We start from the raw sequence: 8,994 nt of genomic DNA on the forward strand, positions 1-8,994 counted from the left end.
AGTATGATCTTTGATAGAAGTCGTACAGTGCGCGAGCACATTATGGAGATGAGAGACATTGTTGCTAAACTCAAGTCCCTTAATATGTCCGCACCATTTCTTGTGCATTTTATCCTCAACTCTCTTCTCGCGGAATATGGTCCGTTCAAGATATCTTACAACACACATAAAGATAAATGGTCGGTTAATGAACTCACGACCATGTGTGTTCAGAAAGAGGAAGAGGTTGAAGCATGAGATACCTGAAAGTGTTAATTTGGTGACTCATGATAAGAGAAATGCGAAGAAGGGCAAAAGTGTTCCTATGAAGAAGAAAGGCATTGTTGATAAAGATTCTTGCCGTTTCTGTAGAAAGAAGGGACACTGGAAGAAATATTGCCCGAAATACAAGAAATGGCTTGAGAAGAAAGGTAATTTTACCTTTGTATGTTATGAATCTAATTTTACTGAAGTTTCTAATAATACATGGTGGATTGATTCTGGTTCCACAACTCATATTGCCAAAACCATGCAGGGTTTTCTAACTCTAAGGAAGCCGATGGGAAGTGAACAAAAGGTTTATTCTGGAAATGGGATGCCATCAACTGTGGAAGGCGTGGGGACTTATAGGCTCATTTTAAAAGATGGTTTTCAATTAGATTTAGAAAAACTTTTTATGTTCCATCGTATTCTAGAAATTTAATTTCTCTTTCAAGACTAGCAGTTGCTGGTTATGATTTCAATTTTCATCATTCTTCAGTTAAACTTTTGAAAGATAATAAAGTTATTGGTGTTACACCTCTCGTTTTCGTAGTGGTAGAACTTATGATTTCCTAGTTGAGTATGCCTTTGGTAATTGAGACCCGAGCCTGAGTTTTGGAGATAGAAAGTGTCTTACCCCGTGTGCAATGGTACCAGCAGGTATTCCTGGTGATTTACAGGATTAGAAGTTGAACGAATCGAATCGACGCAATCCGAACTGAAGCGAAAAAGTCTGCAGACACCAGTCGTGTTCGACGGGTCGTCGAACCTGTCGACGGACCGTCATTGTACAGCGGTGATAGGGTTCCGCAGCCCTGCATTCTGCAGGCGCAGGTCGACGAGCACGTCGACGGGTCGTCGACCCGCTCGTCGAACCGGACCACTGAAGCATTTAATTCTCCGAGTATAAATACATGGTCCACGACTTTATGTCTTATTTCTCTCTTTCCCAGATCAGAAAACCCTAATATTTTGCTCTCCCAACATTTATGGCATAGTAGTGAAGATTTGACAAGACCCGGACCTCGTAAACTAGAACACTTGTGAAGAAAAAGGTTGTTTCTAGGGTTTTATCCAAAGGATGGGAAGCCTAAGGATTTGAAGTTAAAGTGATTCTTGAATTCTTGACCCCTCAGGTATGTAAATGATTCCTACCCTTGTATTTGAGTTTTCTATCAAGAGCTTTAGTGATTCTAGGTAAAGAAAGGGTATTTGTGGAAGTGATAGATTGATGAAGAGCAAGGTAGTGACATGAGACTATTTTAAAGAATTGATTAGGGATAGATTTACGTGTATTTGGATATATATAGGTGCTATCATTGTAAGCTTATAAAGGAGATGGTCATCTATGATTCGTTGAGCTTTATACGTGCTTGGGGATGATTAGTAAGCAAAGCAAGTAGCCTAATTAAGGCTTATGTTATCTTAATTGTAGATTTACAAGTTCAAGAAGTAGAAGTTGGGCGATTTGATATACGTCAAGGTATGTTAAGGTTATTCCTTCTTTTTCTTGGCATGATCCTATGATATGAACCGATAAACGAGTAAGAGAGTTTCCATATTACTCTATTCTTATAAGTACTAAAAGAAATACAGCTGATGTTCCCGTACCCCGGCCATGGTATTTTCCCCATATACAAATCTTATGATTTTCTATCCTAGTAGTACTAGTTTAGTAAGGTCCATGAAGAGGCAAATTGTCATCATATTATTGAGAATCCTGTTGTTCAGTCTTACTTGCATTATGCATTCACTTTCAGTCCTTAGAGGTACAGTGAAAGGCGCACTTGATAGGGGGTGAAGGTGTGGCCTATGAGTGGTCCATGAGTGGCCTATGATGTTGGAGTATATATATGAGAAAGGCACACTTGACAGGGGGTGAAGGTGTGGCCTGTGATGTGACAATGAGGTGTGTACCTATTAGTTATATATATACGCATGTCCATACTTTAACATACAGTTGTGGATGTGAGGATACTAGTTCATACGATTTATGCGTATAGTCATTTCGACTTATGAGTTCGGATCTTATTCATGATTTACGTACATATTTATACATGTTGTTTTTATGCCTTACATATTCGGTACATTTTAAAATGACCGACTCCCGTTGCTCGGGGGTTGCGTTCATGCCGCGCGGGAATGCAATTGAGAAACGGGGAGGTGGTCCGGCTTAGTAGGATCCTTATACGACGACGATCGGTGCACTCCATTCGATCCGGAGTTGCGATTTTGGTAGGACATTCTTTTTTTGGGATGTATATAGATGGGTACGACGGGGCCACATCCCGTCCTTTCTGCGGCTTTATTCCGATGGGGTACGTAGGCAGTTGTATGCGGTAGTCGGACGATGTAGCCTTGTGGGCTTATATTCTTTTGTGTACGTATATATGGCGACTAGCGGGTTTCAGACCGTTCTTCCGCATGTTATGTTTATATGTATATACAGATTGTACAGAGTTCGGTTGTTTCCTCTTTATAAGATTAGTTTGTGCCATTTATGGGCTATTGATGTTCAGTATGTTCCAGATAAGTGTTTAGGGGTGTTTGGTCGCTAGAGGTCAGACTCCCGTCACGGCTCATCGGTTTGGGTCGTGACAATTGGTTTTGGAAATTTGGATGGAAGATTATTTAAATTTGAGCTAGACCCCACGATTGAATGTAATGTTTTAACTCTGCATGATAAAGAAATTGGCACTAAGAGATATATTATCAATGAGAACTCATCAAGTCTTTAGCGCAAAAGATTGGGACATATCTCGGTTGACGAATCAAAAGGTTAGTTAATGATGGAGTTCTAGAAGCTCTTGATTTTTCTGACTTTTGGACTTGTGTGGACTGCATAAAGGGTAAGCAGACTAACAAATCCACTAAAGGTGCCAAAAGGAGTTCTCAACTGCTTGAGATCATACATACAGATATTTGTGGACCTTTTCCTACCCTTTGCTTGAATGGTGAAAGATATTTTATCTCGTTTATTGATGACTATTCAAGGTACATGTATCTCTATTTTCTGTTTAACAAATCAGAAGCACTTGATGCTTTTAAAGTTTACAAAACGAGTAAGAAACGACGGAGCTCGGATCAAAATTGTAAGGTACGACGGGGGTGGAGAATATTATGGTAGGTACACGGATAAGGGACAAGTTAAGGGTCCATTTCTTTGAGTTCCTTGAAAGTGAAGGTATAATTGCCCAATATACCATGCCAGGAACACCACAACAAAATGGTGTGGCAGAAAGAAGGAACCGGACATTAATGGACATGGTAAGAAGCATGATTAGCAGATCAAGTTTGCCTTTATCCTTATGGAGTGAAGCCTTAAAAACCGCTGTGTATATTTTAAATAGGGTTCCATCCAAAGCTCTCCCCAAGACGCCTTTTGAATTATGGAAAGGATGGAAACCTAGTTTAAGCCATTTACACATTTGGGGATGTCCAACTGAGGTGAGGATTTATAACCCAAATTTAAAAAATTTGGATGAAAGAACAATAAGTGGTTTCTTTATAGGGTATGCAGTTAACTCTAAGGGATTTAGGTTCTATTGTCCTTCTCATTCTCCTAAAATTGTTGAGACTTGAAATGCTAAATTTCTTGAGGAACATGAAGTAAGTGGGAGTGGTTCGACTAAAGTGGTAGAATTGCAAGAGATAAGGGAACCACCTGTGGTACCTTTATATATTGGGAACTTGAATGTAGTTCAGACAAATTCTCATGAACTGTCTGAAGAGCAACAAGTTCAAGAGCTACCACCACATGAGGAGCCACATGAAGATCAACCCACCTCATGAGTGAATAAAGTTTATGGCCATGATTATCACTCAAACAATTATCTGATTATAATATGCGGGCCAAGTGGGAGAATGTAAGAATATTGTCTTTTTAATGAGACATTTAATGTGGCCCACAATTATGGTAACAAATTATTTACCTTCTCTTCCAAGTAAATAATGAATATAGCAGATAATAATTTTGATTATGCATATCCGAAAGTTTCCTTGATGGGAGGAAACATTTATTAGGTGTCCCTAGGGTAATCATAATTTATGGAGAAGTCCCTAGGGTTAAAGTTATTGCCTAAGAGTCCCTAGCCTACCTATAAATACGCCTGTGGCTCCATCAGTCCAGTATTCTGAAATTGTGATAGGCATAGGCTAGAAGGCTCTAGGGTTTTTTTTTTCACTATTTCTTTCAGGGTTACAATTCGGTAGTAAAACAAAGAAGGCGATTCTCACACTTGAACAACTATGGATGAAGGTAAGTTCCTGTTTAATATTCCGCTGCGATGACTCTGTGTGTATGTGTTAAGAATTACAACACCATTATGTTTCACATCTACTCCCTCCGTTCACTTTTACTTGTCCACTTTAGTATATCAAGAGAAAGACAAACTTTTTTTTTCTTGTTTTACCCTTAACATTAATTGCTTATTTCCAAATCATTTTTTAAATTTCTTGAGACTATACAACAATTATGGGTATTATGGTAAAATGTATACGTCATTTATTAATTTTTAAGGAGGATATAAAGTCAAAAGTAGACAAGTAAAAATGAGCAGAGGGAATAGCGGTCACAGTACCAAATTGCCTCTTTAATCCCTTAAATCAGTTTTTTCCTTCTCTTTCTATATATATTCTCCAGGAATGTGCATTGCACATTATTCCCTATCAATTACTACCTTCTCGGATGCTGCATATCCAAAATAATGTTAGAACAATGAGCTAGGGTGAATATATAGGTGTTTGCTTGCTTATATGCGCATAACCTTTTGATGAACTTTGCGGCTTTGCGGCCAGCTAATTAATCACATAGCTTCTACCATAAGACTTCAAAGCTAGCCATGTGTCCAATGTGATCAATTCCAGACAAATGGTTTTATAGTATAATGACTCATGAATGTGGTAAGGTGTGGTTTAATGGGTTCTTGATCTGGTCCACGTGAAATTGGTACAAAGAACCTATAGTTGGAACTTGATTGGGATTAGAATTCCATGCAAATTCATATTAATTAATAGGCAAGTTTCTAATGTTACAATTTTATCCAACTTAGAAATATATGTTGAACAATAATTTATCTATCAAAGGATATGTAAGTGGTTCAACCTAAACCATCGCAAAAAATATTGTTAAAGCTAGTTAATGATTGAAGCTAGCTAAGTTGGTGTGAATGAGAAATGGAGGGAAAAAGACAATGGAAGGAAAATGAAGTTTAAAGCAAAGTTCCTTTGAAAAGGAGCTTTGCACCACATTGGTGGTAGAGAGGGAAAGTTATGTGCTTATATTAGAAAGCACTTCTTCTAGCTCTTAAAGGGTTGAGAAGAGGGACTCCTCTCGCGCCGTCGTCATCGCTCGGCTCGGCTTCGGGTTCGGGTTCGGGTTCGGGTTTGGATCTGATTGATTGATAATCTTTTTGGACCAAATTTATTTAAAATTCTATCTTCATTTTCTGAAATTATTTTTTTTATTTCCGCGGGAAAATATTAATTAGTTAATTAGTAATTAATTAAATTTAAATCCCAACTTCCCAACGTTCTTATTTTTTTTCGGAAAAGGCATGGCCTTTCCGAACAGCCACCAAGCCTATTCTGAACAGGCATGTTCGAGGCTATATAAACTGAGGCATTGCCTCATTTTTCGACTACTGAAAATTTTTTCTTGCATTGCAAATTCTTCATTCTTTTCCACAAATAAAAACTATCGAGTCTTAGTGTGTTTCGTTCCCGAATTTGAGTTCGTCGAAGTCGTAGCCGTTTGAGGTACCGCCACTCCTACGACAGGTATATCCGTTATATCCTGAAAGGAAATAATCCATAACCTCGGGTACAAAATGAGGGGTTAAATTCCTTAAGGACACACAGTGAATTCTGTGGTCTCGGATATTTCTTCATTTCTGCAATTTTTACAACTTTACACAGTTTCTGTTTTCGTTTTCTACTTACTGGTTTTTTCCAGTTTCTGGTTGTGGTTTTCTACAGTTCTGAACACGGGGGAACAACAAGCTTAAGGAATTTAATAATTATTTCTGTGTTCATCTGTTGTTGTTTAACGATTACAGAAAGAAAGAAAAAATGTTTTCTTTAACATAAAACAGTGCTGTCCAGAAAATAAAAGAAACTTGTATTTTTTGTTGTTTGCATGTAACGAACTTGTATGTTGTTTGGAGACTAAAATCTTCGAATTTTTTACTCCGATTGAGATTAAAGTTAAAGCAAAACTTTCTACTCATTTGGGTACTTGATTTGAAGATATAAAAACTTCATCAAGTATACAACATACAGTTTCCTACATTCTGTTTGATTCTGTTTGTGTAAATTTGATTCGGTTTGAAGAAATAAAATCTTCACCATTTATTAAAGTTTTCTGTTATTTCCTACGACAGAAATGGGAGACCAAACTCCAAATTTGAATGCTACTCCTTCGCCACACCAACCCCCGTGGTTGGTTCTACGAGCAATCTTTGCGACCTCCGGTCATCTTGCACCAAGACCGCTCGACCGCAGAAAGCCCGAAAAATTCACCGGGATTGATTTCAAACGATGGCAACAAAAGATGTTCTTCTATTTAACTACTTTAAGCCTTCAAAAGTTTATTAAGGAGGACGTTCGGTTCCGCCGAATCAACACACGAGAATGAACGTTTTGTTGTAACTGAGGCGTGGAAGCACTCAGATTTTTTGTGCAAGAATTATATTCTTAGCGGACTGGAGGATGATCTTTACAACGTCTATAGTAATGTGGGAACATGGTATGCGTTGGAAAAGAAATATAAAACAGAAGATGCTGGATTAAAGAAGTTTATCGCTGCTAAGTTTCTGGATTACAAAATGGTAGATGGCAAGTCTGTTGTTACTCAAGTTCAAGAGTTGCAGGTTATCATCCATGATCTCCTCGCTGAAGGTATAAATCTAATTAATACTTTTGTCAAAAGTATTCAGTGCCGTTACTTACATGTTGTTTGTTGTAGGTTTGGTAATTAGTGGGGCGTTTCAAGTTGCGGCAGTGATAGAAAAGTTGCCTCCTTCATGGAAGGACTTCAAAAATTACTTGAAACACAAGCGAAAGGAGATGACACTTTGGAAGAGCTCATCGTCCGAGAATCGAGGAAGAAAACAAGGCAAATGAGAAGAAGGCAAACGGGAGATCAACCATAGGGGAGCACATATTGTTGAAACCGCCCCAACTAATATGAAAAAGAGGAAAAAGGCATCGGGACCAAGGAACTATCCCAACAAGAAGAAATTCAAGGGAAACGCCACAATTGTGGAAAAAATGGACACAAAGTCACAGATCGTCGTGCTCCGAAAAAGGAAAAGAAGAAGGGTCAGGCTAATATGGTTGAAACAAACGAGGAGGTTGATGACTTGTGCGCTATGTCATCTGAGTGCAACCTAGTGGGAAATCCGAAAGAGTAGTGGATTGACTCTGGCGCCACTCGCCACATTTGTGCTGTTAGAGAAGCCTTTGCTTCATATGCTCCCGCCGGGCCCGACGAGACCATATATATGGGAAATTCTGCAACGGCCAAGATTGAAGGTTATGGAAAGATACTGCTTTGAAGATGACCTCTGGCAAGGTGGTGACTCTCAACAATGTCTGTCATGTTCCTGAAATTAGGAAAAATCTAGTATCTACCGGACTTCTAGTGAAGAACGGTTTTAAATGTGTTTATGTTTCTGACAAGGTTGTAATAAGTAAGAACGAAATGTACATAGGAAAAGGCTACCTCACAGAGGGCCTTTTCAAACTGAATGTAATAGTTGTTGCTAATAATAATAAAGTTTCTGTTTCGTCTTACTTGCTTGAGTCAAATGATTTATGGCATTCACGTTTAGGACATGTCAATTATAGAACCTTGCGAAAAATGATTAGTTTGGAAGTATTGCCTAAGTTTGAATGCAATAAATCAAAATGTCAAATCTGTATTGAATCTAAGTATGTTAAACATCCTTATAAGTCAGTTGAAAGGAATTCAAGTCCTTTAGACTTAATCCATACAGATATTTGTGACATGAAGTCAATCCCATCTCGCGGTGGAAAGAAGTACTTCATAACTTTTATTGATGATAGTACGCGGTATTGCTACGTTTATTTACTTAATGGTAAAGATGAAGCAATTGAAGCATTCAGGCAGTACAAAACTGAAGTTGAGACTCAACTTAACAAAAAGATTAAAATGATAAGGAGTGATAGGGGCGGTGAATATGAATCTCCTTTTGAACAAATATGTTTGGAATATGGCATTATTCATCAAACAATCGCCCCTTACTCGCCACAATCCAACGGAATTGCGGAAAGCAAAAATAGAACACCGAAAGAAATGATGAATGCCCCGTTAATAAGTTACGGTTTACCCCGGCAACTTGTGGGGGAAGCCATTCTAACAAACTAGCCGAATACTCAATCGAGTGCCCCATAGCAAAACAAAATCTATTCCATACGAAAAGTGGAAAGGAAGGAAGCCCAATTTGGAATACTTCAAAGTGTGGGGGTGTTTGGCCAAGGTGCAAGTTCCTAAACCCAAAAGGGTAAAAATAGGACCTAAAACCGTTGATTGTGTTTTCATAGGATATGCCACAAATAGTAAGGCATATCGATTTCGGTTCACAAATCAGAAAATCCCGACATTCAAAGTGAATACGGTAATTGAATCAGATAATGCTGACTTCTTTGAAACCATATATCCGTCTAAAAAGGAATGTGAGTCGTCTAGCAAAGAATCTAAACGACCTCGGGAAGAAACAAAGGAAAATGTTC

General features: G+C 38.3%; 1 long non-coding RNA gene across 1 annotated transcript; it reads left to right on the plus strand.

The window, feature by feature from the left end:
• Nucleotides 1-227: 227 nt before the first annotated feature.
• On the plus strand, nt 228-702 carry LOC132044526 (uncharacterized). Its single transcript, XR_009412211.1, has 2 exons — nt 228-410; nt 515-702. It is a non-coding gene; the product is annotated as an uncharacterized LOC132044526 (long non-coding RNA).
• Nucleotides 703-8,994: the final 8,292 nt, after the last annotated feature.

The sequence above is a fragment of the Lycium ferocissimum genome, unplaced genomic scaffold (genome assembly GCF_029784015.1).
Source record: "Lycium ferocissimum isolate CSIRO_LF1 unplaced genomic scaffold, AGI_CSIRO_Lferr_CH_V1 ctg473, whole genome shotgun sequence".
Lineage (NCBI taxonomy): Eukaryota > Viridiplantae > Streptophyta > Magnoliopsida > Solanales > Solanaceae > Lycium > Lycium ferocissimum.